This window comes from Phalangium opilio, unplaced genomic scaffold, assembly GCF_054372755.1.
Source record: "Phalangium opilio isolate 3A_F unplaced genomic scaffold, DU_Popi_V2 ptg000015l_1, whole genome shotgun sequence".
Taxonomy (NCBI): domain Eukaryota; kingdom Metazoa; phylum Arthropoda; class Arachnida; order Opiliones; family Phalangiidae; genus Phalangium; species Phalangium opilio.
Window position 1 is genome coordinate 2,035,333 of NW_028324150.1, and position 23,578 is coordinate 2,058,910.

The 23,578-nt window shown below is 43.3% G+C and overlaps 2 long non-coding RNA genes and 49 other non-coding genes across 62 annotated transcripts; 49 read left to right on the forward strand and 2 right to left on the reverse strand.

The window, feature by feature from the left end:
- Positions 1 to 54: 54 nt before the first annotated feature.
- On the reverse strand, positions 55 to 2,193 carry LOC149704666 (uncharacterized). 4 transcript variants are annotated; one of them, XR_016381632.1, is made up of 6 exons: positions 2,146 to 2,193; positions 1,966 to 2,078; positions 1,549 to 1,892; positions 1,336 to 1,461; positions 626 to 1,262; positions 55 to 522 (listed from the first exon to the last, which is right to left on the reverse strand). It is a non-coding gene; the product is annotated as an uncharacterized LOC149704666 (long non-coding RNA). The 4 variants fall into 4 exon arrangements; XR_016381633.1 differs by having other exon boundaries at positions 1,956 to 2,078; XR_016381631.1 differs by having other exon boundaries at positions 1,966 to 2,187.
- Positions 2,194 to 3,517: 1,324 nt separating this feature from the next.
- On the reverse strand, positions 3,518 to 5,695 carry LOC149704667 (uncharacterized). 9 transcript variants are annotated; one of them, XR_016381640.1, is made up of 6 exons: positions 5,569 to 5,695; positions 5,213 to 5,479; positions 4,677 to 5,127; positions 4,517 to 4,600; positions 3,726 to 4,476; positions 3,518 to 3,662 (listed from the first exon to the last, which is right to left on the reverse strand). It is a non-coding gene; the product is annotated as an uncharacterized LOC149704667 (long non-coding RNA). The 9 variants fall into 9 exon arrangements; XR_016381643.1 differs by having other exon boundaries at positions 3,726 to 4,032; positions 4,129 to 4,600; XR_016381639.1 differs by having other exon boundaries at positions 3,726 to 4,455; positions 4,517 to 4,631.
- A 2,798-nt stretch (positions 5,696 to 8,493) lies between these two features.
- Positions 8,494 to 8,565, forward strand: TRNAE-CUC (transfer RNA glutamic acid (anticodon CUC)). Its single transcript has one exon. It is a non-coding gene; the product is annotated as a tRNA-Glu (tRNA).
- Positions 8,566 to 9,827: 1,262 nt separating this feature from the next.
- TRNAE-UUC (transfer RNA glutamic acid (anticodon UUC)) lies at positions 9,828 to 9,899 on the forward strand. Its single transcript has one exon. It is a non-coding gene; the product is annotated as a tRNA-Glu (tRNA).
- Positions 9,900 to 10,571: 672 nt separating this feature from the next.
- On the forward strand, positions 10,572 to 10,643 carry TRNAE-UUC (transfer RNA glutamic acid (anticodon UUC)). Its single transcript has one exon. It is a non-coding gene; the product is annotated as a tRNA-Glu (tRNA).
- An 80-nt stretch (positions 10,644 to 10,723) lies between these two features.
- Positions 10,724 to 10,795, forward strand: TRNAE-UUC (transfer RNA glutamic acid (anticodon UUC)). Its single transcript has one exon. It is a non-coding gene; the product is annotated as a tRNA-Glu (tRNA).
- A 79-nt stretch (positions 10,796 to 10,874) lies between these two features.
- On the forward strand, positions 10,875 to 10,946 carry TRNAE-UUC (transfer RNA glutamic acid (anticodon UUC)). Its single transcript has one exon. It is a non-coding gene; the product is annotated as a tRNA-Glu (tRNA).
- A 218-nt stretch (positions 10,947 to 11,164) lies between these two features.
- TRNAD-AUC (transfer RNA aspartic acid (anticodon AUC)) lies at positions 11,165 to 11,236 on the forward strand. The gene has a single exon. It is a non-coding gene; the product is annotated as a tRNA-Asp (tRNA).
- Positions 11,237 to 11,315: 79 nt separating this feature from the next.
- Positions 11,316 to 11,387, forward strand: TRNAE-UUC (transfer RNA glutamic acid (anticodon UUC)). The gene has a single exon. It is a non-coding gene; the product is annotated as a tRNA-Glu (tRNA).
- Positions 11,388 to 11,617: 230 nt separating this feature from the next.
- On the forward strand, positions 11,618 to 11,689 carry TRNAE-UUC (transfer RNA glutamic acid (anticodon UUC)). The gene has a single exon. It is a non-coding gene; the product is annotated as a tRNA-Glu (tRNA).
- Positions 11,690 to 12,199: 510 nt separating this feature from the next.
- TRNAD-AUC (transfer RNA aspartic acid (anticodon AUC)) lies at positions 12,200 to 12,271 on the forward strand. The gene has a single exon. It is a non-coding gene; the product is annotated as a tRNA-Asp (tRNA).
- A 962-nt stretch (positions 12,272 to 13,233) lies between these two features.
- On the forward strand, positions 13,234 to 13,305 carry TRNAE-UUC (transfer RNA glutamic acid (anticodon UUC)). Its single transcript has one exon. It is a non-coding gene; the product is annotated as a tRNA-Glu (tRNA).
- A 230-nt stretch (positions 13,306 to 13,535) lies between these two features.
- Positions 13,536 to 13,607, forward strand: TRNAE-UUC (transfer RNA glutamic acid (anticodon UUC)). The gene has a single exon. It is a non-coding gene; the product is annotated as a tRNA-Glu (tRNA).
- A 219-nt stretch (positions 13,608 to 13,826) lies between these two features.
- Positions 13,827 to 13,898, forward strand: TRNAE-UUC (transfer RNA glutamic acid (anticodon UUC)). Its single transcript has one exon. It is a non-coding gene; the product is annotated as a tRNA-Glu (tRNA).
- A 219-nt stretch (positions 13,899 to 14,117) lies between these two features.
- TRNAE-UUC (transfer RNA glutamic acid (anticodon UUC)) lies at positions 14,118 to 14,189 on the forward strand. The gene has a single exon. It is a non-coding gene; the product is annotated as a tRNA-Glu (tRNA).
- An 80-nt stretch (positions 14,190 to 14,269) lies between these two features.
- On the forward strand, positions 14,270 to 14,341 carry TRNAE-CUC (transfer RNA glutamic acid (anticodon CUC)). Its single transcript has one exon. It is a non-coding gene; the product is annotated as a tRNA-Glu (tRNA).
- A 369-nt stretch (positions 14,342 to 14,710) lies between these two features.
- Positions 14,711 to 14,782, forward strand: TRNAD-AUC (transfer RNA aspartic acid (anticodon AUC)). The gene has a single exon. It is a non-coding gene; the product is annotated as a tRNA-Asp (tRNA).
- Positions 14,783 to 15,012: 230 nt separating this feature from the next.
- On the forward strand, positions 15,013 to 15,084 carry TRNAE-UUC (transfer RNA glutamic acid (anticodon UUC)). The gene has a single exon. It is a non-coding gene; the product is annotated as a tRNA-Glu (tRNA).
- Positions 15,085 to 15,163: 79 nt separating this feature from the next.
- Positions 15,164 to 15,235, forward strand: TRNAE-UUC (transfer RNA glutamic acid (anticodon UUC)). The gene has a single exon. It is a non-coding gene; the product is annotated as a tRNA-Glu (tRNA).
- A 79-nt stretch (positions 15,236 to 15,314) lies between these two features.
- Positions 15,315 to 15,386, forward strand: TRNAD-AUC (transfer RNA aspartic acid (anticodon AUC)). Its single transcript has one exon. It is a non-coding gene; the product is annotated as a tRNA-Asp (tRNA).
- A 230-nt stretch (positions 15,387 to 15,616) lies between these two features.
- TRNAE-UUC (transfer RNA glutamic acid (anticodon UUC)) lies at positions 15,617 to 15,688 on the forward strand. Its single transcript has one exon. It is a non-coding gene; the product is annotated as a tRNA-Glu (tRNA).
- Positions 15,689 to 15,767: 79 nt separating this feature from the next.
- On the forward strand, positions 15,768 to 15,839 carry TRNAE-UUC (transfer RNA glutamic acid (anticodon UUC)). Its single transcript has one exon. It is a non-coding gene; the product is annotated as a tRNA-Glu (tRNA).
- Positions 15,840 to 15,918: 79 nt separating this feature from the next.
- TRNAD-AUC (transfer RNA aspartic acid (anticodon AUC)) lies at positions 15,919 to 15,990 on the forward strand. Its single transcript has one exon. It is a non-coding gene; the product is annotated as a tRNA-Asp (tRNA).
- A 230-nt stretch (positions 15,991 to 16,220) lies between these two features.
- Positions 16,221 to 16,292, forward strand: TRNAE-UUC (transfer RNA glutamic acid (anticodon UUC)). The gene has a single exon. It is a non-coding gene; the product is annotated as a tRNA-Glu (tRNA).
- A 79-nt stretch (positions 16,293 to 16,371) lies between these two features.
- TRNAE-UUC (transfer RNA glutamic acid (anticodon UUC)) lies at positions 16,372 to 16,443 on the forward strand. Its single transcript has one exon. It is a non-coding gene; the product is annotated as a tRNA-Glu (tRNA).
- Positions 16,444 to 16,522: 79 nt separating this feature from the next.
- On the forward strand, positions 16,523 to 16,594 carry TRNAE-UUC (transfer RNA glutamic acid (anticodon UUC)). Its single transcript has one exon. It is a non-coding gene; the product is annotated as a tRNA-Glu (tRNA).
- Positions 16,595 to 16,673: 79 nt separating this feature from the next.
- Positions 16,674 to 16,745, forward strand: TRNAE-UUC (transfer RNA glutamic acid (anticodon UUC)). Its single transcript has one exon. It is a non-coding gene; the product is annotated as a tRNA-Glu (tRNA).
- Positions 16,746 to 16,963: 218 nt separating this feature from the next.
- Positions 16,964 to 17,035, forward strand: TRNAE-UUC (transfer RNA glutamic acid (anticodon UUC)). The gene has a single exon. It is a non-coding gene; the product is annotated as a tRNA-Glu (tRNA).
- Positions 17,036 to 17,265: 230 nt separating this feature from the next.
- On the forward strand, positions 17,266 to 17,337 carry TRNAE-UUC (transfer RNA glutamic acid (anticodon UUC)). Its single transcript has one exon. It is a non-coding gene; the product is annotated as a tRNA-Glu (tRNA).
- Positions 17,338 to 17,416: 79 nt separating this feature from the next.
- TRNAE-UUC (transfer RNA glutamic acid (anticodon UUC)) lies at positions 17,417 to 17,488 on the forward strand. The gene has a single exon. It is a non-coding gene; the product is annotated as a tRNA-Glu (tRNA).
- An 80-nt stretch (positions 17,489 to 17,568) lies between these two features.
- TRNAE-UUC (transfer RNA glutamic acid (anticodon UUC)) lies at positions 17,569 to 17,640 on the forward strand. The gene has a single exon. It is a non-coding gene; the product is annotated as a tRNA-Glu (tRNA).
- Positions 17,641 to 17,719: 79 nt separating this feature from the next.
- Positions 17,720 to 17,791, forward strand: TRNAE-UUC (transfer RNA glutamic acid (anticodon UUC)). Its single transcript has one exon. It is a non-coding gene; the product is annotated as a tRNA-Glu (tRNA).
- Positions 17,792 to 18,159: 368 nt separating this feature from the next.
- On the forward strand, positions 18,160 to 18,231 carry TRNAE-UUC (transfer RNA glutamic acid (anticodon UUC)). The gene has a single exon. It is a non-coding gene; the product is annotated as a tRNA-Glu (tRNA).
- Positions 18,232 to 18,461: 230 nt separating this feature from the next.
- Positions 18,462 to 18,533, forward strand: TRNAE-UUC (transfer RNA glutamic acid (anticodon UUC)). Its single transcript has one exon. It is a non-coding gene; the product is annotated as a tRNA-Glu (tRNA).
- A 370-nt stretch (positions 18,534 to 18,903) lies between these two features.
- TRNAD-AUC (transfer RNA aspartic acid (anticodon AUC)) lies at positions 18,904 to 18,975 on the forward strand. Its single transcript has one exon. It is a non-coding gene; the product is annotated as a tRNA-Asp (tRNA).
- Positions 18,976 to 19,205: 230 nt separating this feature from the next.
- Positions 19,206 to 19,277, forward strand: TRNAE-UUC (transfer RNA glutamic acid (anticodon UUC)). The gene has a single exon. It is a non-coding gene; the product is annotated as a tRNA-Glu (tRNA).
- A 79-nt stretch (positions 19,278 to 19,356) lies between these two features.
- Positions 19,357 to 19,428, forward strand: TRNAE-UUC (transfer RNA glutamic acid (anticodon UUC)). The gene has a single exon. It is a non-coding gene; the product is annotated as a tRNA-Glu (tRNA).
- Positions 19,429 to 19,507: 79 nt separating this feature from the next.
- On the forward strand, positions 19,508 to 19,579 carry TRNAD-AUC (transfer RNA aspartic acid (anticodon AUC)). Its single transcript has one exon. It is a non-coding gene; the product is annotated as a tRNA-Asp (tRNA).
- An 80-nt stretch (positions 19,580 to 19,659) lies between these two features.
- TRNAE-UUC (transfer RNA glutamic acid (anticodon UUC)) lies at positions 19,660 to 19,731 on the forward strand. Its single transcript has one exon. It is a non-coding gene; the product is annotated as a tRNA-Glu (tRNA).
- Positions 19,732 to 19,811: 80 nt separating this feature from the next.
- On the forward strand, positions 19,812 to 19,883 carry TRNAE-UUC (transfer RNA glutamic acid (anticodon UUC)). The gene has a single exon. It is a non-coding gene; the product is annotated as a tRNA-Glu (tRNA).
- Positions 19,884 to 20,252: 369 nt separating this feature from the next.
- On the forward strand, positions 20,253 to 20,324 carry TRNAE-UUC (transfer RNA glutamic acid (anticodon UUC)). Its single transcript has one exon. It is a non-coding gene; the product is annotated as a tRNA-Glu (tRNA).
- A 230-nt stretch (positions 20,325 to 20,554) lies between these two features.
- On the forward strand, positions 20,555 to 20,626 carry TRNAE-UUC (transfer RNA glutamic acid (anticodon UUC)). The gene has a single exon. It is a non-coding gene; the product is annotated as a tRNA-Glu (tRNA).
- A 370-nt stretch (positions 20,627 to 20,996) lies between these two features.
- Positions 20,997 to 21,068, forward strand: TRNAD-AUC (transfer RNA aspartic acid (anticodon AUC)). Its single transcript has one exon. It is a non-coding gene; the product is annotated as a tRNA-Asp (tRNA).
- Positions 21,069 to 21,729: 661 nt separating this feature from the next.
- On the forward strand, positions 21,730 to 21,801 carry TRNAE-UUC (transfer RNA glutamic acid (anticodon UUC)). The gene has a single exon. It is a non-coding gene; the product is annotated as a tRNA-Glu (tRNA).
- An 80-nt stretch (positions 21,802 to 21,881) lies between these two features.
- On the forward strand, positions 21,882 to 21,953 carry TRNAE-CUC (transfer RNA glutamic acid (anticodon CUC)). The gene has a single exon. It is a non-coding gene; the product is annotated as a tRNA-Glu (tRNA).
- A 219-nt stretch (positions 21,954 to 22,172) lies between these two features.
- On the forward strand, positions 22,173 to 22,244 carry TRNAD-AUC (transfer RNA aspartic acid (anticodon AUC)). The gene has a single exon. It is a non-coding gene; the product is annotated as a tRNA-Asp (tRNA).
- A 79-nt stretch (positions 22,245 to 22,323) lies between these two features.
- Positions 22,324 to 22,395, forward strand: TRNAE-UUC (transfer RNA glutamic acid (anticodon UUC)). The gene has a single exon. It is a non-coding gene; the product is annotated as a tRNA-Glu (tRNA).
- Positions 22,396 to 22,625: 230 nt separating this feature from the next.
- Positions 22,626 to 22,697, forward strand: TRNAE-UUC (transfer RNA glutamic acid (anticodon UUC)). Its single transcript has one exon. It is a non-coding gene; the product is annotated as a tRNA-Glu (tRNA).
- Positions 22,698 to 22,776: 79 nt separating this feature from the next.
- On the forward strand, positions 22,777 to 22,848 carry TRNAE-CUC (transfer RNA glutamic acid (anticodon CUC)). The gene has a single exon. It is a non-coding gene; the product is annotated as a tRNA-Glu (tRNA).
- Positions 22,849 to 23,077: 229 nt separating this feature from the next.
- TRNAE-UUC (transfer RNA glutamic acid (anticodon UUC)) lies at positions 23,078 to 23,149 on the forward strand. The gene has a single exon. It is a non-coding gene; the product is annotated as a tRNA-Glu (tRNA).
- Positions 23,150 to 23,228: 79 nt separating this feature from the next.
- TRNAE-CUC (transfer RNA glutamic acid (anticodon CUC)) lies at positions 23,229 to 23,300 on the forward strand. The gene has a single exon. It is a non-coding gene; the product is annotated as a tRNA-Glu (tRNA).
- Positions 23,301 to 23,578: the final 278 nt, after the last annotated feature.

Here is a 23,578-nt window from a genome sequence, read left to right on the forward strand (position 1 = left end):
GCTATAGGTTTCATCTTAGCTCTGGGAAGCATATTACATTGAGTTTACAGCGGGAACAGTAAGATTTATTTATTGTGGAATATACATATTAAAAGTACACTCTTTAATATCAGTTAAGAGTATTAATCATGGCGCAGATAGCTAACGACATAGCTATTGCTGTCGTTTTCGATGACGAGCAATATCTCCGACAGAGGCGTAATGCGTTCTTGTTACCAGAGGAGATATTTCTTTCACAGTATCGTTTGGACATTTTAAGTGTGCGCGCCTTATGCCTAGCTCTTAGGCCGCAATTGGAAAAAGACCACGACCGTGGTGTGGATGTTATTGGGGTGGAGGATGAAGTGCTCGTAACACTGCTGTTTTATGGCTCGGGGACATTTCAGCACGCTTTGGCCAGCAACTACGAACACGGCATGAGTCAGGCGTCAGTCAGTCGTAGCATTGAACGGGTCACCAATGCCATAATTAATGTCAAAAGTGATTTGATATCGTTTCCAACAGATGAGGCGTCAGTAAGGTCTATGAAGGTATGAATTTACTCAGATATTAGCTTTCCAAAGGAACGTTTTTTTATTGTAATTGTTACGATCATAGGCGTCTTTTATGGCCACCTGCAGCTTACCAAACGTTATTGGAGCAATTGATTGTACGCATGTTCCAATCAAAGGCCCTTCACCAATCAGTAATGCGTACAGGAACAGAAAGGGGACATTCTCCATTAACGTTCAACTTGTGAGACATTTTGCTCTATTCATAACAAATCCGTTTTAATTAAAATGTTTCGTTTACAATAGGTCAGCGAAAACGAATTGCGCATCATGAATGTGGCGGCTCGGTGGCCTGGTAGCGTTCATGACTCATTCATCTGGCGAAATAGCAGGCTGTTTGAGGCATTTGTGGAAGGGGACATGCCCCATGGTTATCTTCTTGGTGATGGAGGCTATCCCTTACAACCGTGGCTCATGGTGCCAGTATACCGCCCACAAACTCCGGCAGAGGTTGAATTTAACACCCGGCATATTCGTGGTAGGTTGTGCATTATTTCCTTGTGTGGCCGGTAATAGTTTTTTGTGTGAAATTTATGTTTGTTTATGTAGGACGAAACGTCATCGAGCGCCTTAACGGCGTCCTCAAGTCACGGTTTCGTTGCCTTGATGGCTCAGGAGGCAAACTATGCTACCATCCGGACAAAGTGTGCCGCATTATAACAGCTTGCTGCATTCTTCACAACATGTGTTTGGCGAATAAGATACCCTTGCCTGAGGATAATGGTATGAGAGATTGCTCGTTACTTTCTTTGCATACTGCTCATCAGTATACAACAGTATGTACCTCTTTCGTAGAAGATGGTGCTGTCGAGAATGACGCAGTTGTCGAAATGCAGGTCGACGATGATGCCCCTGCGAATGGGCAGGCTGCAGCGGCTGGTTATCGTGTCCGGCAACACCTCATAAACATCTGCGAAAACCAGTTATAATTCATTTTAACAGGAAGGTGAAGCTTTATCTACGTCTAATTACATGGATGTGTTTGTAAGACACTGACTTCCATATTTTGTAGGCATTGAGGTTTGCAGTAGGAAAGGGGGCCTGCCATCAAAACTCCCCGACTCGATTGCGACCGCAGTAGGCAACGGGACCTGCGTCATCAAAACTCCCCGACCCGATTACGACCGCAGTAGGCAACGGGACCTGCGTCATCAAAACTCCCCGACCCGATTACGACCGCAGTAGGCAAAGGGACCTGCGTCATCAAAACTCCCCGACCCGATTGCGACCGCAGTAGGCAAGAGGGCCTGCGTCATCAAAACTCCTCATGGGAAACGACGTGAGGCTACCTCCAAGTGGTGTTTCCCGGGTAACGCAAAGTGCCACACAAGACCGCATACCCTGCACAATGACGGTATTGATTAATGCTTGCTTAAATTGATGACACGTTGGTAGAATAATAACTTATTTGTACTAATCGATAGCTGGTAGTCATGGCGCAAGTGTGATGGAGAAGACGCAGAATCATAGTGATGCGTCGTATACTTCTGTGTGTGACGCAACTTGCGGTCATCGTTCTTGTCATATCTTTGGATAGGAATTCACGTCATTGACCACTTAACAATTGTTGACCATGCCTTTCTGACAAGCGTACCAATGGTGCCTACAAGTGGTTCAGTAAAACACGTACTATCACAGTAATTCGCTTGAGAAAGACATATAATTAACGTCATGAAGCATGAAAGTACTGTGAATGTCCAGAATCATTTGAAAAGAGTATCCGCTGTCATCGCTGTTCATTACAAAACGCTTCAAAGTTAATTGCAAGAAAATGTAGTCAAATATTTATTACGGTTGGAATTAGAACTGGTTTTGGGATTTGTGAAACCGTGGGATCATGTTGGTTTAATGGTTGATTTTGGAAAGTTGTCTCATGTCAATATGTTATATATCGGATTTAAATATATTAAACATACTCTTCGCCTTTTTTATTGTTTTACGCATTTCAGTATTTGGCCATTCCCTTGAGATTGTTCATACTGACCCACATGACTTTCTACAATTTCAAGGGCATATTCAACATCTATGTACATTATTGGCCCACCACAAACCCTGCATGGGGATCATTCTTAAAAGAGCAATATGTTATTGAGCTATTATCATTAGTAAAATTATGTACATTCCACAAATAACTAATGAAAAAACCCCTGCAATGTCATTTGAAATGGTTGTATAAGGGAAGATCCATAGTACTGCGCCATCTACCCTTGTATTTATTACTGACATTAGTGTTAAATTGGCAATATACAAGCAGAACACATTCATTATTTAACTTGACTCTGAACTGTTAAGTTGACACAATGAAACGTTCGAACGTAGGTAGAGCTAGAACTCGTAAACCTAACTTCAGTGATGAGGAGTTAGGCGTGTTATGTACCATGTTGGAAACACGACGGGACTTGGTGCAAAATGAACATGGTATGTCAACCGTCGACAGAAATTTGCAATGGGCAATGGTGGCCGATGCAGTCAGTCGGGTTGGAGTGGCGGAGCGAACTGTGGAAGAGGTCAAAACAAAATATAAGGCCAAGAAGTCGGAAGTTCGCCATAAGGCCTCTGAAATAGGGAAGTCGCAGAGGAAGACTGGAGGGGGCGGATCTGAGACCGTGGCATTAACCACCCTGGAAAAACGTTTCCTGGCAATGGCCGATCCCCAAACATACGAGGGGATCCAGGGGGGTTTAGAACTTGGCCCGCGTTCCCAGAAACCAACCCTCGACATACCACAGAAAATGTAAGTATCACATGCAATAGTGATTTATTTGTTAATGCGTAATAATAAAACAACATGCATTCTCAGAAGTACCAAGGAAACAACAAGTGAACTGAAAGAGTTCATCGCATCATTTGATATGACATCATTTGACACGGACACAGGTATGTGTTTATTGTAATACAATATAAAAACCATGTGGTGGTGTGGAGAACCGCACTTATGATAAAAAACCTAAAATTCCGCTGTCTTAGAAAACTCTCCCGAGTCTGCCACCATTGGTTGCCCACCCGCGCCGCTGGCTGGTGGCAGCAACAGTCAGCCGTCAACTTCAGGCGCCAACCCTCGCTCTTCCTCGCATGTGGAACAAGCAGGTAGTGCTTCTGACGGCCAACAACCTTTGAGAAAAAAAGGTAAGAGTGAGCCCCAAAAACCGAGCTTCAGTGCCCATTGTTACATACCACTGTAAAGGAGTGGCCGTCATTTTTGTATTAACGTTTGACAACAATGTTTAACCTTCAAAAACCATTCCAACGTAAATAATTTGCACATCTTTCAGCGAAGAAAGCAACTCCAACAAAACCATTATCTCTAAAAGAGAGGTTGGTGGAGAATGCCGAAAAGGTCGGGGCAGACGAAAAGGCATTTCATGACGCGGTGATTGAAAGGCTTGATCGTCTAACAAGTCTTCAAGAACGCCAAACTGTGGTCATGGAAAGGGCGTTAGGAATGGCGGAAGCTGGAAATTGCACAGTTATGTGAACCATCCTGTAAGAAACACCAATTATTATCTATGTTTAGAAGTTGCTCACGTGCATGTCCTGTAGGGTTTGCACATGAAGAACGCCACAGTCTGATTTGAACCTGCAGTAGGAAAGGGGGCCTGCGTAATCAAAACTCCCCGACTCGATTGCGACCGCAGTAGGCAAAGGGACCTGCGTAATCAAAACTCCCCGACCCGATTGCGTCCGCAGTAGGCAAAGGGATCTGCGTCATCAAAACTCCCCGACCCGATTGCGACCGCAGTAGGCAAAGGGACCTGCGTAATCAAAACTCCCCGACCCGATTGCGACTGCAGTAGGCAAGGGGACCTGCATCAACAAAACTCCCCATGGGAAACAACGTGTGGCCACCTCCAAGTGGTGTTTCTCGGGTGACGCTAAGTGCCACACATGGCGTGTACTGCAACTCCTGCGACAAATCGGTATGACGCTCTCATTATGGTTAGATATTGTAATAACAAGAAACTAACACATTTCACGCCTTCTTCACAAAATGTATTTTAGCTTCCCATTGTAGTAACCCAATTAGCGACATATTCAACGTATGTCCATAACTGGTGTCAGCAGAGGACGCAAAGAAGGAAACTACACTTATCTTACGGACATGCTGTTTTACATGTGTATACGTACTTGTGTCTGGCTGATAAATGTTTCTCGACAGAGTAGCAATTTCACAATTTGGCCATGCAATGCTTCTGCTTGTATCTGTTTCGCCACGGACCACACTTCATCGAGTTCGGCTTACGAACGTAACCGCTGTCATCACAAACCATGTCACTCTATGACCCTTCCTCATTTGTTGAAACGTGAATATGTGAAAGGGGTCAGTGGCGTTACACTATTTAATATATCAGTTCCCAGAGTTTGTTCGCATCTGTGCTTGCCGGAGAATGTTGTTGCGAATTAAATATGGTTATTATTATCTAATTATTATATTATAAGTCGACTCTTATCAAGGTTCATAAAATAGTTCTTATCTGCCTCGAGCTTTTGTTCCTTTGCACAAAGCAAGCCATAAGTCGCCATACTGTAGTGGTAACCCATAGTAATATCATTACACGAGTTGTACAATTTAAGTTGACTTTAAAGGGATATAATTCAATAAAAAGCATTCGTTGTTATTATAAATTTGTTTCAATTTCATTTTTATCATTATTATTACTCACCGAATTCCCATTAACCGCGCTTAAACCACGTGCTTAACCGAACTCACGAGTCACAGACTCACAGTAATATGAGAATGTTAAGAGCAGACGCTTGTGGAGGTGTTGCCACGACGGAGAGGCCAATGGCACCATTTCTCAATATTTTACCACCAAATTCGTCATATTCCGGCGTATGGTGCTCTTAACCTCCCCGCTGTAGGCGCTGCCGTTGCTGAAGAGAGGTTTACAAAATCCACCAATAACATCTTCCTTGTTATCAGTGTTCGTCTACGTGCACAACACGTGACGGGTTTAGGAAAAAATTACATTATCATCAACACTAATCTTGAGTACTACGCATGCGCGCTTAGCACCACCTCGTGCGGCGCCTGGCGGCGACTAGAGCATACGTCTCCAATCATTGCCGTTGGATTAACATTGCCGGATATCACGTGACCCGCTAATACGCCGAGGGGGCGTGGTCGTATTAGTGAATTTTCAGCTGAATACGGCTACAGAAGTACATCTAGGTAAGCCTTGATGGAAATAAAGCTAGAATCGGAACCCTGATCTACACGAGCTAATATCAATCTAGTATTGGGAAATTTCAAAGGTAGGGCAAATGACAAACTAGTCTGAGGAGAGACACTTGAAGAAGCAAGAATATGAGAATTGGGAGGGATGTTATACTGGCAGGAAAGGGACCCTCCATCATCCTTCCTGCCCCCTAGTTTCCCTTCTTTTTCTTACTGGTTCTAGACTTTGGAGGAGACTTAGGTGGATTTCTTTTCGACTCATGACAGTTTGGCTTAATGTGCCCTAATTTCCCACATTTATGGCATCTAGGAGTCATACTACTAGAGCTACTAGACGAACTACTTTCTGTTCGGGTATCCTGACTATAGACAGTAGGCTTACTTCGAGAACAACTCTCACTTCTGGTAATTTTAGAGGAAACTCTAGAATCCCTACGACACGCATTAAGTCTAGATTCAATTCTTTGAGCATGGAGACTTAGCTCAGAAATAGTATCATAATTTCTCTGTAAATACAGGCTAATATCAGGGAGGAAATTTTCTTCTAATAAGGGAAGAAGTTCAAGATCAATTAGCGGTTCGCGTAATGAAAAGTTCATATCCTGCACCCGTTCTATAAATTGAACTACACTTTCCCCCTGCTTTTGTTCAGTGGTGATTAATTCAGTCTTCATAAACCTTTGTTTATCATCTGACATGAAATAATCTTGAAATCTACGTTTAAAGTTAACTAATGAACCTTCCCCAGCCAATCGCTCCTGTCTATACCATACTCGCGCTCCGTCTACTAATAATGTAGGCATCAACCTTAAAATTTCTACATCACTTAATGAATGAAGTAACTGAAAACCATCCAATTGGTAAAGGAAGTTTGCGGCTTCAGCAAAATTACCATTATACTTAAAATCCGGTTTAATTACCCGATGATTGGTGGCAGCGTTAGATGTAAGAGTAGAATTCTGACCGTTGGAGTTACTAGAAGCCACATAAGTTGCCACTAAATTGGTTAATGCAGCTAATTGTGTATTTAAGGTTGCAATGTTAGGATCTACTGGAGTATGTGTAGGCAGAAAAGCATTAACTGGTGTCGATGACAACGGTCCATAGGCTGCTAGAGAACCACCACCCCTAACTGGTAAAGTTCCATTGAAAGGAACAGTTGGTGAAGGACCAGAATTATTAGGAATGTGGCCTAGCATGGATGACACAGAGGATGTCGTAAAGGTACTACTAAAAGGGTTAGTGGATGGGTATATATATTTGTAGTAACGACTGGTTGTTGCCCAAACACTGAAGTGGTATAAGTAGAAGTAGGCCTAGCGTTCATATTGGACGACACAGAACTTATGACACTAACAGGGACATGTGTATTAGGTATAAGCCTTGGTGTAGGCGCAATAGAGAAGGGATTAATACTAGTTGGCATTGTATTAAACCTTAAGCTAGGAATATTACAAGTACTAAATTGAAAACCGGTTTGACTTACTGAAACTGGAACGGTAGTCATTACAGTATTAGGAATTCCGCTAGTGGTAACTGGGGGGTCGGATAACGCTAAATTTCGAAATAGTGACAATAAATTCCGTTTAGCTAGCCTAACTTCCTAACGACGGATATCACGTGCTACAGAGGTATCATCCCTCCTAGCCCGCCGTGTAGATGTAGCTAATATTGGAGTAGGCCGCACCGCAGCTATGGCGGCGTCTCCCGAATCACTATCGGATTCAGCCTCCTTGTTTCGCCACATGGGAACAACGTGTCCTAACTTGCCTAAGCTATAAGTCACGTGGGGTACGAGCGAACCGCGCTTCCTAAACCTAGGTCAACTACGTATAATAATTAAGTTATAAAAAAAGTTAGATAATGTTAAAATTAAAATACTAACAGGTGTCCTGGCAAGCTCGCCAATTATTTTTCCCCTGTAACCGATTAGGCTAAAAAGCGGGTTACAAGGTGAAATAATGAACTCAAGATAGGAGTTTAATGCTTGAATTCTTTTTATTGTCCAGGTTCTTAATTTGTTAGTAATAAAGTTTTACTAAAATGATAAATACATAAGTAATGTTAAATAAGTTAATCTATGAATTATTTACAATGCCAAGTCATAATTGGGGTAGCGCCATAGGGTTTCTTCTTAATTACAAATTAGTACACTCACCGAGGTATGAAGAGCCATATTGTTCAATGTGTAACGGTCTTCGGAGTAAGCGGGCCTAGTATAAGTAGCTCGCGAGAACTCACTAACTTACTAGAGGGACGTGGTAGTCGTACCCTCAACCTCGCCGTAAAGTAGATGTTAACTTGACGGGTGTCGACCGATTCCCTTGGACTACGTCAGTTGACCTGACTACTAACTAGCTCTCTCACTGCTAATTAACCAACTAACTCTCTATTGCTTTGACTATATATAAAATCATAATAGTTCGGCCTATCCTCACAAGGGGGCGCTCAAGGACTGCAATAGCGCGGACTCAAGTGAGGAGACTCAAAATTAGTTAATGATATAGGCCTAGTCATAAGTTCAATAGGCAGGAGCCTAAACGGTAAGCCTAATTTATTTAAGGGTGTGTGTGTGTAGGCTCAGTAGCTGAACCGCTACAATAGAATTAAGACTTGGTTAAGCAAGTCCGATATGGTCTAGTGGGTAGGATACGCAGAAGGCCCGGGTTCGATTCCCGGTATCGGAGCGGGTGCTTTTGTACCGGTTTTGAAGAATAGACTTAAGGACATAGGTTTATGAATAGAATTAAGACTTGGTCAAGCAAGTCCGATATGGTCTAGTGGCTAGGATATCTGGCTCTCACCCAGAAGGCCCGGGTTCGATTCCCGGTATCGGAGCGAGTACTTTTGTACCGCTTTTCAAGAATAGACTTAAGGATATAGGTTTTATGAATAGAATTAAGACTTGGTTATAGGGCTGTGCGAATAGTACTTTTTAAGGTATTCGTCGAATACCAAATAGCAGTGTTTTTGGGAGCCATCTCTCGGCTCGGAATAGGAAAATGACCAAATAATTTGACCAAATAGTGTGAAGTTCAAAAATTCGACCAAATTTAAATTTCTATAAATCTATTCTACCAAATTTCAAATTTATAAATAATGGGACACGGAAAGGTACTATTGAACAGCTGAAAACATATTTTTGAACGAATCAAAGGCTTTATTTTAATCAAAATTAGGGTAGTTGTCAATATATCCCTACTCGATTTGCAATTTATGACCTCTTCCATGATACTTTATTTTTAATGGGTATACTGTAGTTGATAATAACCATTACCCTTTAAAACCTTAAATGGTTCATAAATGGTCCTTGTCTATGAATTTCTAAAGACTGAGTGGCTAATTACAGCTATAGCCTCCTAGATCACGCGACTCGGTGAACGCGGGTAATACTTAACAGTAGCCACGTCAGAATTTTAAGGCTGTGTCTGCCGAGTCGCGTCATCTATGAGGCCACGATCCAGCGGACACAATCACAGCGCCCATGGGGATAGGAGCATAACATTTATGTTCCTATATCTATGACAGCGGCGAGCGCCCTCAAATTCACAAAATCAACAGAAAAATTCAAAAACTGGTTGCGAATACCAAATAATTTGGTCAATAGACTGTTAAAAACATTCATTTTTTAGTGGTTTGATTCGCTATAGAATAGTCGGTTTTTCGAAGCTCATTATTTGGTATTCTAGAATTTTGAAAACCATTATTCGATTCGTCGGTGCAAATAGTAAACGTCAATTTTGACCAAATTATTTGGTCCGACCAAATAGTAACAAATAGTCTGCACGGCCCTACTTGGTTAAGCAAGTCCGATATGGTCTAGTGGGTAGGATACCCAGAAGGCCCGGGTTCGATTCCCGGTATCGGAGCGGGTGCTTTTGTACCGGTTTTGAAGAATAGACTTAAGGACATAGGTTTATGAATGGAATTAAGACTTGGTCAAGCAAGTGCGATATGGTCTAGTGGCTAGGATATCTGGCTTTCACCCAGAATTCCCGGGTTCGATTCCCGCTATCGGAGCGAGTGCTTTTGTACCGCTTTTCAAGAATAGACTTAAGGATATAGGTTTATGAATAGAATTAAGACTTGGTGAGAGCAAGTCCGATATGGTCTAGTGGCTAGGATATCTGGCTTTCACCCAGAAGGCCCGGGTTCGATTCCCGGTACCGGAGCGAGTGCTTTTGTACCGCTTTTCAAGAATAGACTTAAGGATATAGTTTTATGAATAGAATTAAGACTTGGTTAAGCAAGTCCGATATGGTCTAGTGGGTAGGATACCCACAAGGCCCGGGTTCTATTCCCGGTATCGGAGCGAGTGCTTTTGCACCGGTTTTGAAGAATAGACTTAAGGACATAGGTTTATGAATAGAATTAAGACTTGGTTAAGCAAGTCCGAAATGGTCTAATGGCTAGGATATCTGGCTTTCACCCAGAAGGCCCGGGTTCGATTCCCGGTATCGGAGCGAGTGCTTTTGTACCGCTTTTCAAGAATAGACTTAAGGATATAGGTTTATGAATTGAATTAAGACTTGCTCAAGCAAGTCCGATATGGTCTAGTGGGTAGGATACCTGGCTTTCACCCAGAAGGCCCGGGTTCGATTCACGGTATCGGAGCGAGTGCTTTTGTACCGCTTTTAAAGAAGAAATTTAAAGACACATTTATAGGAATAATATCTAGGGTTGCTCAAACCAGTCCGATATGGTCTAGTGCCTAGGATATCTGGCTTTCACCCAGAAGGCCCGGGTTCGGTTCCCGGTATCGGAGCGAGTGCTTTTGTACCGCTTTTCAAGAATAGACTTAAGGACATAGGTTTATGAATAGAATTAAGACTTGGTTAAGCAAGTCCGATATGGTCTAGTGGCTAGGATATCTGGCTTTCACCCAGAAGGCCCGGGTTCGATTCCCGGTATCGGAGAGAGTGCTTTTGTACCGCTTTTCAAGAATAGACTTAAGGATATAGGTTTATGAATAGAATTAAGACTTGGTAAGAGCAAGTCCGATATGGTCTAGTGGCTAGGATATCTGGCTTTCACCCAGAAGGCCCGGGTTCGATTCCCGGTATCGGAGCGGGTGATTTTGTACTGGTTTTGAAGAATAGACTTAAGGATATAGGTTTGTGAATAGAATTAAGACTTGGTAGAGCAAGTCCGATATGGTCTAGTGGCTAGGATATCTGGCTTTCACCCAGAAGGCCCGGGTTCGATTCCCGGTATCGGAGCGAGTGCTTTTGTACCGCTTTTCAAGAATAGACTTAAGGATATAGTTTTATGAATAGAATTAAGACTTGGTTAAGCAAGTCCGATATGGTCTAGTGGGTAGGATACCCACAAGGCCCGGGTTCGATTCCCGGTATCGGAGCGGGTGCTTTTGTACCGGTTTTGAGAATAGACTTAAGGACATAGGTTTATGAATAGAATTAAGACTTGGTTAAGCAAGTCCGATATGGTCTAGTGGGTAAGATACTTGGTTATCACCCAGAAGGCCTGGGTTCGATTCCCTGTATCGGAGCGAGTGCTTTTGTACCGATTTTCAAGAATAGACTTAAGGATATCGGTTTATGAATTGAATTAAGACTTGCTCAAGCAAGTCCGATATGGTCTAGTGGGTAGGATACCTGGCTTTCACCCAGAAGGCCCGGGTTCGATTCCCGGTATCGGAGCGAGTGCTTTTGTACCGCTTTTAAAGAATAATTTTAAAGACACATTTATAGGAATAATATCTAGGGTTGCTCAAACCAGTCCGATATGGTCTAGTGCCTAGGATATCTAGCTTTCACCCAGAAGGCCCGGGTTCGATTCCCGGTATCGGAGCGAGTGCTTTTGTATTGCTTTTCAAGAATAGACTTAAGGCTATAGGTTTATGAATTGAATTAAGACTTGCTCAAGCAAGTCCGATATGGTCTAGTGGGTAGGATACCTGGCTTTCACCCAGAAGGTCCGGGTTCGATTCCCGGTATCGGAGCGAGTGCTTTTGTACCGCTTTTAAAGAATAAATTTAAAGACACATTTATAGGAATAGTATCTAGGGTTGCTCAAACCAGTCCGATATGGTCTAGTGCCTAGGATATCTAGCTTTCACCCAGAAGGCCCGGGTTCGATTCCCGGTATCGGAGCGAGTGCTTTTGTATTGCTTTTCAAGAATAGACTTAAGGATATAGGATTATGAATAGAATTAAGACTTGGTTAAGCAAGTCCGATATGGTATAGTGGGTAGGATACCTAGAAGGCCCGGGTTCGATTCCCGGTATCGGAGCGAGTGCTTTTGTACCGCTTTTCAAGAATAGACTTAAGGATATAGGTTTATGAATAGAATTAAGACTTGGTTAAGCAAGTCCGATATGGTCTAGTGGGTAGGATACCCAGAAGGCCCGGGTTCGATTCCCGGTATTGGAGCGGGTGCTTTTGTACCGGTTTTGAAGAATAGACTTAAGGACATAGGTTTATGAATAGAATTAAGACTTGGTTAAGCAAGTCCGATATGGTCTAGTGGGTAAGATACTTGGTTATCACCCAGAAGGCCTGGGTTCGATTCCCGGTATCGGAGCGATTGCTTTTGTACCGATTTTCAAGAATAGACTTAAGGATATAGGTTTATGAATTGAATTAAGACTTGGTTGAGCAAGTCCAATATGGTCTAGTGGGTAGGATACCTGGCTTTCACCCAGAATGCCCGCGTTCGATTCCCGGTATCGGAGACTGTGCTTTGTACCGTTTTTAAAGAATAAATTTAAAGACACATTTATAGGAATAATATCTAGGATTGCTCAAACCAGTCCGATATGGTCTAGTGCCTAGGATATCTGGCTTTCACCCAGAAGGCCAGGGTTCGATTCCCGGTATCGGAGCGAGTGCTTTTGTACCGCTTTTCAAAAATAGACTTAAGGATATAGGTTTATGAATAGAATTAAGACTTGGTTAAGCAAGTCCGATATGGTCTAGTGGGTAGGATACCCAGAAGGCCCGGGTTCGATTCCCGGTATCGGAGCGAGTGCTTTTGTACCGCTTTTAAAGAATAAATTTAAAGACACATTTATAGGAATAATATCTAGGGTTGCTCAAACCAGTCCGATATGGTCTAGTGGCTAGGATATGTGGCTTTCACCCAGAAGGCCCGGGTTCTATTCCCGGTATCGGAGCGAGTGCTTTTGCACCGGTTTTGAAGAATAGACTTAAGGACATAGGTTTATGAATAGAATTAAGACTTGGTTAAGCAAGTCCGAAATGGTCTAATGGCTAGGATATCTGGCTTTCACCCAGAAGGCCCGGGTTCGATTCCCGGTATCGGAGCGAGTGCTTTTGTACCGCTTTTCAAGAATAGACTTAAGGATATAGGTTTATGAATAGAATTAAGACTTGGTTAAGCAAGTTCGATATGGTCTAGTGGGTAGGATACCCAGAAGGCCCGGGTTCGATTCCCGGTATCGGAGCGGCTGCTTTTGTACCGGTTTTGAAGAATAGACTTAAGGACATAGGTTTATGAATAGAATTAAGACTTGGTTAAGCATGTCCGATATGGTCTAGTGGCTAGGATATCTGGCTTTCACCCAGAAGGCCCGGGTTCGATTCCCGGTATCGGAGAGAGTGCTTTTGTACCGCTTTTCAAGAATAGACTTAAGGATATAGGTTTATGAATAGAATTAAGACTTGCTCAAGCAAGACCGATATGGTCTAGTGGGTAGGATACCTGGCTTTCACCCAGAAGGACCGGGTCCGATTCCCGGTATCGGAGCGAGTGCTTTTGTACCGCTTTTAAAGAATAAATTTAAAGACACATTTATAGGAATAATATCTAGGGTTGCTCAAACCAGTCCGATATGGTCTAGTGCCTAGGATATCTGGCTTTCACCCAGAAGGCCCGGGTTCGATTCCCGGTATCGGAGCGAGTGCTTTTGTACCGCTTTTCAAGAATAGACTTAAGGATATAGGTTTATGAATAGAATTAAGACTTGGTTAAGCAAGTCCGATATGGTCTAGTGGGTAGGATACCCAGAAGGCCCGGGTTCGATTCCCGGTATCGGAGCGAGTGCTTTTGTACCGCTTTTAAAGAATAAATTTAAAGACACATTTATAGGAATAATATCTAGGGTTGCTCAAACCAGTCCGATATGGTCTAGTGGCTAGGATATCTGGCTTTCACCCAGAAGGCCCGGGTTCGATTCCCGGTATCGGAGCGAGTGCTTTTGCACCGGTTTTGAAGAATAGACTTAAGGACATAGGTTTATGAATAGAATTAAGACTTGGTTAAGCAAGTCCGATATGGTCTAGTGGGTAGGATACCCAGAAGGCCCGGGTTCGATTCCCGGTATCGGAGCGGCTGCTTTTGTACCGGTTTTGAAGAATAGACTTAAGGACATAGGTTTATGAATAGAATTAAGACTTGGTTAAGCATGTCCGATATGGTCTAGTGGCTAGGATATCTGGCTTTCACCCAGAAGGCCCGGGTTCGATTCCCGGTATCGGAGAGAGTGCTTTTGTACCGCTTTTCAAGAATAGACTTAAGGATATAGGTTTATGAATAGAATTAAGACTTGGTAAGAGCAAGTCCGATATGGTCTAGTGGCTAGGATATCTGGCTCTCACCCAGAAGGCCCGGGTTCGATTCCCGGTATCGGAGCGGGTGATTTTGTACTGGTTTTGAAGAATAGACTTAAGGATATAGGTTTGTGAATAGAATTAAGACTTGGTAGAGCAAGTCCGATATGGTCTAGTGGCTAGGGTATCTGGTTTCACCCAGAAGGCCCGGGTTCGATTCCCGGTATCGGAGCGAGTGCTTTTGTACCGCTTTTCAAGAATAGACTTAAGGATATAGTTTTATGAATAGAATTAAGACTTGGTTAAGCAAGTCCGATATGGTCTAGTGGGTAGGATACCCACAAGGCCCGGGTTCGATTCCCGGTATCGGAGCGGGTGCTTTTGTACCGGTTTTGAAGAATAGACTTAAGGACATAGGTTTATGAATAGAATTAAGGCTTGGTTAAGCAAGTCCGATATGGTCTAGTGGGTAAGATACTTGGTTATCACCCAGAAGGCCTGGGTTCGATTCCCGGTATCGGAGCGAGTGCTTTTGTACCGATTTTCAAGAATAGACTTAAGGATATAGGTTTATGAATTGAATTAAGACTTGCTCAAGCAAGTCCGATATGGTCTAGTGGGTAGGATACCTGGCTTTCACCCAGAAGGCCCGGGTTCGATTCACGGTATCGGAGCGAGTGCTTTTGTACCGCTTTTAAAGAATAAATTTAAAGACACATTTATAGGAATAATATCTAGGGTTGCTCAAACCAGTCCGATATGGTCTAGTGCCTAGGATATCTGGCTTTCACCCAGAAGGCCCGGGTTCGATTCCCGGTATCGGAGCGAGTGCTTTTGTACCGCTTTTCAAGAATAGACTTAAGGACATAGGTTTATGAATAGAATTAAGACTTGGTTAAGCAAGTCCGATATGGTCTAGTGGCTAGGATATCTGGCTTTCACCCAGAAGGCCCGGGTTCGATTCCCGGTATCGGAGAGAGTGCTTTTGTACCGGTTTTGAAGAATAGACTTAAGGACATAGGTTTATGAATAGAATTAAGGCTTGGTTAAGCAAGTCCGATATGGTCTAGTGGGTAAGATACTTGGTTATCACCCAGAAGGCCTGGGTTCGATTCCCGGTATCGGAGCGAGTGCTTTTGTACCGATTTTCAAGAATAGACTTAAGGATATAGGTTTATGAATTGAATTAAGACTTTCTCAAGCAAGTCCGATATGGTCTAGTGGGTAGGATACCTGGCTTTCACCCAGAAGGCCCGGGTTCGATTCACGGTATCGGAGCGAGTGCTTTTGTACCGCTTTTAAAGAATAAATTTAAAGACACATTTATAGGAATAATATCTAGGGTTGCTCAAACCAGTCCGATATGGTCTAGTGCCTAGGATATCTGGCTTTCACCCAGAAGGCCCGGGTTCGATTCCCGGTATCGGAGCGAGTGCTTTTGTACCGCTTTTCAAGAATAGACTTAAGGACATAGGTTTATGAATAGAATTAAGACTTGGTTAAGCAAGTCCGATATGGTCTAGTGGCTAGGATATCTGGCTTTCACCCAGAAGGCCCGGGTTCGATTCCCGGTATCGGAGAGAGTGCTTTTGTACCGGTTTTGAAGAATAGACTTAAGGACATAGGTTTATGAATAGAATTAAGGCTTGGTTAAGCAAGTCCGATATGGTCTAGTGGGTAAGATACTTGGTTATCACCCAGAAGGCCTGGGTTCGATTCCCGGTATCGGAGCGAGTGCTTTTGTACCGATTTTCAAGAATAGACTTAAGGATATAGGTTTATGAATTGAATTAAGACTTGCTCAAGCAAGTCCGATATGGTCTAGTGGGTAGGATACCTGGCTTTCACCCAGAAGGCCCGGGTTCGATTCACGGTATCGGAGCGAGTGCTTTTGTACCGCTTTTAAAGAATAAATTTAAAGACACATTTATAGGAATAATATCTAGGGTTGCTCAAACCAGTCCGATATGGTCTAGTGCCTAGGATATCTGGCTTTCACCCAGAAGGCCCGGGTTCGATTCCCGGTATCGGAGCGAGTGCTTTTGTACCGCTTTTCAAGAATAGACTTAAGGACATAGGTTTATGAATAGAATTAAGACTTGGTTAAGCAAGTCCGATATGGTCTAGTGGCTAGGATATCTGGCTTTCACCCAGAAGGCCCGGGTTCGATTCCCGGTATCGGAGCGAGTGCTTTTGTACCGCTTTTCAAGAATAGACTTAAGGACATAGGTTTATGAATAGAATTAAGACTTGGTTAAGCAAGTCCGATATGGTCTAGTGGCTAGGATATCTGGCTTTCACCCAGAAGGCCCGGGTTCGATTCCCGGTATCGGAGCGGGTGATTTTGTACTAGATTTGAAGAATAGACTTAAGGATATAGGTTTGTGAATAGAATTAAGACTTGGTAGAGCAAGTCCGATATGGTCTAGTGGCTAGGATATCTGGCTTTCACCCAGAAGGCCCGGGTTCGATTCCCGGTATCGGAGCGAGTGCTTTTGTACCGCTTTTCAAGAATAGATTTAAGGATATAGTTTTATGAATAGAATTAAGACTTGGTTAAGCAAGTCCGATATGGTCTAGTGGGTAGGATACCCACAAGGCCCGGGTTCGATTCCCTTTATCGGAGCGGGTGCTTTTGTACCGGTTTTGAGAATAGACTTAAGGATATAGGTTTGTGAATAGAATTAAGACTTGGTAGAGCAAGTCCGATATGGTCTAGTGGCTAGGATATCTGGCTTTCACCCAGAAGGCCCGGGTTCGATTCCCGGTATCGGAGCGAGTGCTTTTGTACCGATTTTCAAGAATAGACTTAAGGATATAGGTTTATGAATTGAATTAAGACTTGCTCAAGCAAGTCCGATATGGTCTAGTGGGTAGGATACCTGGCTTTCACCCAGAAGGCCCGGGTTCGATTCACGGTATCGGAGCGAGTGCTTTTGTACCGCTTTTAAAGAATAAATTTAAAGACACATTTATAGGAATAATATCTAGGGTTGCTCAAACCAGTCCGATATGGTCTAGTGCCTAGGATATCTGGCTTTCACCCAGAAGGCCCGGGTTCGATTCCCGGTATCGGAGCGAGTGCTTTTGTACCGCTTTTCAAGAATAGACTTAAGGACATAGGTTTATGAATAGAATTAAGACTTGGTTAAGCAAGTCCGATATGGTCTAGTGGCTAGGATATCTGGCTTTCACCCAGAAGGCCCGGGTTCGATTCCCGGTAACGGAGAGAGTGCTTTTGTACCGCTTTTCAAGAATAGACTTAAGGATATAGGTTTATGAATAGAATTAAGACTTGGTAAGAGCAAGTCCGATATGGTCTAGTGGCTAGGATATCTGGCTTTCACCCAGAAGGCCCGGGTTCGATTCCCGGTATCGGAGCGGGTGATTTTGTACTGGATTTGAAGAATAGACTTAAGGATATAGGTTTGTGAATAGAATTAAGACTTGGTAGAGCAAGTCCGATATGGTCTAGTGGCTAGGATATCTGGCTTTCACCCAGAAGGCCCGGGTTCGATTCCCGGTATCGGAGCGAGTGCTTTTGTACCGCTTTTCAAGAATAGATTTAAGGATATAGTTTTATGAATAGAATTAAGACTTGGTTAAGCAAGTCCGATATGGTCTAGTGGGTAGGATACCCACAAGGCCTGGGTTCGATTCCCGGTATCGGAGCGGGTGCTTTTGTACCGGTTTTGAGAATAGACTTAAGGACATACGTTTATGAATAGAATTAAGACTTGGTTAAGCAAGTCCGATATGGTCTAGTGGGTAAGATAATTGGTTATCACCCAGAAGGCCTGGGTTCGATTTCCTGTATCGGAGCGAGTGCTTTTGTACCGATTTTCAAGAATAGACTTAAGGATATCGGTTATGAATTGAATTAAGACTTGCTCAAGCAAGTCCGATATGGTCTAGTGGGTAGGATACCTGGCTTTCACCCAGAAGGCCCGGGTTCGATTCCCGGTATCGGAGCGAGTGCTTTTGTACCGCTTTTAAAGAATAAATTTAAAGACACATTTATAGGAATAATATCTAGGGTTGCTCAAACCAGTCCGATATGGTCTAGTGCCTAGGATATCTAGCTTTCACCCAGAAGGCCCGGGTTCGATTCCCGGTATCGGAGCGAGTGCTTTTGTATTGCTTTTCAAGAATAGACTTAAGGATATAGGTTTATGAATTGAATTAAGACTTGCTCAAGCAAGTCCGATATGGTCTAGTGGGTAGGATACCTGGCTTTCACCCAGAAGGTCCGGGTTCGATTCCCGGTATCGGAGCGAGTGCTTTTGTACCGCTTTTAAAGAATAAATTTAAAGACACATTTATAGGAATAGTATCTAGGGTTGCTCAAACCAGTCCGATATGGTCTAGTGCCTAGGATATCTAGCTTTCATCCAGAAGGCCCGGGTTCGATTCCCGGTATCGGAGCGAGTGCTTTTGTATTGCTTTTCAAGAATAGACTTAAGGATATAGGATTATGAATAGAATTAAGACTTGGTTAAGCAAGTCCGATATGGTATAGTGGGTAGGATACCCAGAAGGCCCGGGTTCGATTCCCTTTATCGGAGCGGGTGCTTTTGTACCGGTTTTGAAGAATAGACTTAAGGACATAGGTTTATAAATAGAATTAAGACTTGGTTAAGCAAGTCCGATATGGTCTAGTGGGTAAGATACTTGGTTATCACCCAGAAGGCCTGGGTTCGATTCCCGGTATCGGAGCGAGTGCTTTTGTACCGATTTTCAAGAATAGACTTAAGGATATAGGTTTATGAATTGAATTAAGACTTGCTCAAGCAAGTCCGATATGGTCTAGTGGGTAGGATACCTGGCTTTCACCCAGAAGGCCCGGGTTCGATTCACGGTATCGGAGCGAGTGCTTTTGTACCGCTTTTAAAGAATAAATTTAAAGACACATTTATAGGAATAATATCTAGGGTTGCTCAAACCAGTCCGATATGGTCTAGTGCCTAGGATATCTGGCTTTCACCCAGAAGGCCCGGGTTCGATTCCCGGTATCGGAGCGAGTGCTTTTGTACCGCTTTTCAAGAATAGACTTAAGGACATAGGTTTATGAATAGAATTAAGACTTGGTTAAGCAAGTCCGATATTGTCTAGTGGCTAGGATATCTGGCTTTCACCCAGAAGGCCCGGGTTCGATTCCCGGTATCGGAGAGAGTGCTTTTGTACCGGTTTTGAAGAATAGACTTAAGGACATAGGTTTATGAATAGAATTAAGGCTTGGTTAAGCAAGTCCGATATGGTCTAGTGGGTAAGATACTTGGTTATCACCCAGAAGGCCTGGGTTCGATTCCCGGTATCGGAGCGAGTGCTTTTGTACCAATTTTCAAGAATAGACTTAAGGATATAGGTTTATGAATAGAATTAAGAATTGGTAAGAGCAAGTCCGATATGGTCTAGTGGCTAGGATATCTGGCTTTCACCCAGAAGGCCCGGGTTCGATTCCCGGTATCGGAGAGAGTGCTTTTGTACCGCTTTTCAAGAATAGACTTAAGGATATAGGTTTATGAATAGAATTAAGACTTGGTAAGAGCAAGTCCGATATGGTCTAGTGGCTAGGATATCTGGCTTTCACCCAGAAGGCCCGGGTTCGATTCCCGGTATCGGAGCGAGTGCTTTTGTACCGCTTTTCAAGAATAGATTTAAGGATATAGTTTTATGAATAGAATTAAGACTTGGTTAAGCAAGTCCGATATGGTCTAGTGGGTAGGATACCCACAAGGCCCGGGTTCGATTCCCGGTATCGGAGCGGGTGCTTTTGTACCGGTTTTGAGAATAGACTTAAGGACATACGTTTATGAATAGAATTAAGACTTGGTTAAGCAAGTCCGATATGGTCTAGTGGGTAAGATAATTGGTTATCACCCAGAAGGCCTGGGTTCGATTTCCTGTATCGGAGCGAGTGCTTTTGTACCGATTTTCAAGAATAGACTTAAGGATATCGGTTTATGAATTGAATTAAGACTTGCTCAAGCAAGTCCGATATGGTCTAGTGGGTAGGATACCTGGCTTTCACCCAGAAGGCCCGGGTTCGATTCCCGGTATCGGAGCGAGTGCTTTTGTACCGCTTTTAAAGAATAAATTTAAAGACACATTTATAGGAATAATATCTAGGGTTGCTCAAACCAGTCCGATATGGTCTAGTGCCTAGGATATCTAGCTTTCACCCAGAAGGCCCGGGTTCGATTCCCGGTATCGGAGCGAGTGCTTTTGTATTGCTTTTCAAGAATAGACTTAAGGATATAGGTTTATGAATTGAATTAAGACTTGCTCAAGCAAGTCCGATATGGTCTAGTGGGTAGGATACCTGGCTTTCACCCAGAAGGTCCGGGTTCGATTCCCGGTATCGGAGCGAGTGCTTTTGTACCGCTTTTAAAGAATAAATTTAAAGACACATTTATAGGAATAGTATCTAGGGTTGCTCAAACCAGTCCGATATGGTCTAGTGCCTAGGATATCTAGCTTTCACCCAGAAGGCCCGGGTTCGATTCCCGGTATCGGAGCGAGTGCTTTTGTACCGCTTTTCAAGAATAGACTTAAGGATATAGGTTTATGAATAGAATTAAGACTTGGTTAAGCAAGTCCGATATGGTCTAGTGGGTAGGATACCCAGAAGGCCCGGGTTCGATTCCCGGTATTGGAGCGGGTGCTTTTGTACCGGTTTTGAAGAATAGACTTAAGGACATAGGTTTATGAATAGAATTAAGACTTGGTTAAGCAAGTCCGATATGGTCTAGTGGGTAAGATACTTGGTTATCACCCAGAAGGCCTGGGTTCGATTCCCGGTATCGGAGCGAGTGCTTTTGTACCGATTTTCAAGAATAGACTTAAGGATATCGGTTTATGAATTGAATTAAGACTTGCTCAAGCAAGCCCGATATGGTCTAGTGGGTAGGATACCTGGCTTTCACCCAGAAGGCCCGGGTTCGATTCCCGGTATCGGAGCGAGTGCTTTTGTACCGCTTTTAAAGAATAAATTTAAAGACACATTTATAGGAATAATATCTAGGGTTGCTCAAACCAGTCCGATATGGTCTAGTGCCTAGGATATCTAGCTTTCACCCAGAAGGCCCGGGTTCGATTCCCGGTATCGGAGCGAGTGCTTTTGTATTGCTTTTCAAGAATAGACTTAAGGATATAGGTTTATGAATAGAATTAAGACTTGGTTAAGCAAGTCCGATATGGTCTAGTGGGTAGGATACCCAGAAGGCCCGGGTTCGATTCCCGGTATCGGAGCGAGTGCTTTTGTACCGCTTTTCAAGAATCGACTTAAGGATATAGGTTTATGAATAGAATTAAGACTTGGTTAAGCAAGTCCGATATGGTCTAGTGGGTAGGATACCCAGAAGGCCCGGGTTCGATTCCCGGTATTGGAGCGGGTGCTTTTGTACCGGTTTTGAAGAATAGACTTAAGGACATAGGTTTATGAATAGAATTAAGACTTGGTTAAGCAAGTCCGATATGGTCTAGTGGCTAGGATATCTGGCTTTCACCCAGAAGGCCCGGGTTGGATTCCCGGTATCGGAGAGAGTGCTTTTGTACCGCTTTTCAAGAATAGACTTAAGGATATAGGTTTATGAATAGAATTAAGACTTGGTAAGAGCAAGTCCGATATGGTCTAGTGGCTAGGATATCTGGCTCTCACCCAGAAGGCCCGGGTTCGATTCCCGGTATCGGAGCGAGTGCTTTTGTTCCGCTTTTCAAGAATAGACTTAAGGATGTAGTTTTATGAATAGAATTAAGACTTGGTTAAGCAAGTCCGATATGGTCTTGTGGGTAGGATACCCACAAGTCCCGGGTTCGATTCCCGGTATCGGAGTGGGTGCTTTTGTACCGGCTTTGAAGAATAGACTTAAGGACATAGGTTTATGAATAGAATTAAGGCTTGGTTAAGCAAGTCCGATATGGTCTAGTGGGTAAGATACTTGGTTATCACCCAGAAGGCCTGGGTTCGATTCCCGGTATCGGAGCGAGTTCTTTTGTACCGATTTTCAAGAATAGACTTAAGGATATAGGTTTATGAATTGAATTAAGACTTGCTCAAGCAAGTCCGATATGGTCTAGTGGGTAGGATACCTGGCTTTCACCCAGAAGGCCCGGGTTCGATTCCCGGTATCGGAGCGAGTGCTTTTGTACCGCTTTTAATGAATAAATTTAAAGACACATTTAAAGGAATAATATCTAGGGTTGCTCAAACCAGTCCGATATGGTCTAGTGCCTAGGATATATGGCTTTCACCCAGAAGGACCGGGTTCGATTCCCGGTATCGGAGCGAGTGCTTTTGTACCGCTTTTCAAGAATAGACTTAAGGACATAGGTTTATGAATAGAATTAAGACTTCGTTAAGCAAGTCCGATATGGTCTAGTGGCTAGGATATCTGGCTTTCACCCAGAAGGCCCGGGTTCGATTCCCGGTATCGGAGAGTGTGCTTTTGTACCGCTTTTCAAGAATAGACTTAAGGATATAGGTTTATGAATAGAATTAAGACTTAGTTAAGCAAGTCCGATATGGTCTAGTGGCTAGGATATCTGGCTCTCACCCAGAAGGCCCGGGTTCGATTCCCGGTATCGGAGCGGGTGATTTTGTACTGGTTTTGAAGAATAGACTTAAGGATATAGGTTTGTGAATAGAATTAAGACTTGGTAGAGCAAGTCCGATATGGTCTAGTGGCTAGGGTATCTGGTTTCACACAGAAGGCCCGGGTTCGATTCCCGGTATCGGAGCGAGTGCTTTTGTACCGCTTTTCAAGAATAGACTTAAGGATATAGTTTTATGAATAGAATTAAGACTTGCTCGAGCAAGTCCGATATGGTCTAGTGGCTAGGATATCTGGCTTTCACCCAGAAGGCCCGGGTTCGATTCCCGGTATCGGAGAGTGTGCTTTTGTACCGCTTTTTAAGAATAGACTTAAGGATATAGGTTTATGAATAGAATTAAGACTTAGTTAAGCAAGTCCGATATGGTCTAGTGGCTAGGATATCTGGCTCTCACCCAGAAGGCCCGGGTTCGATTCCCGGTATCGGAGCGGGTGATTTTGTACTGGTTTTGAAGAATAGACTTAAGGATATAGGTTTGTGAATAGAATTAAGACTTGGTAGAGCAAGTCCGATATGGTCTAGTGGCTAGGGTATGTGGTTTCACACAGAAGGCCCGGGTTCGATTCCCGGTATCGGAGCGAGTGCTTTTGTACCGCTTTTCAAGAATAGACTTAAGGATATAGTTTTATGAATAGAATTAAGACTTGGTTAAGCAAGTCCGATATGGTCTAGTGGGTAGGATACCCACAAGGCCCGGGTTCGATTT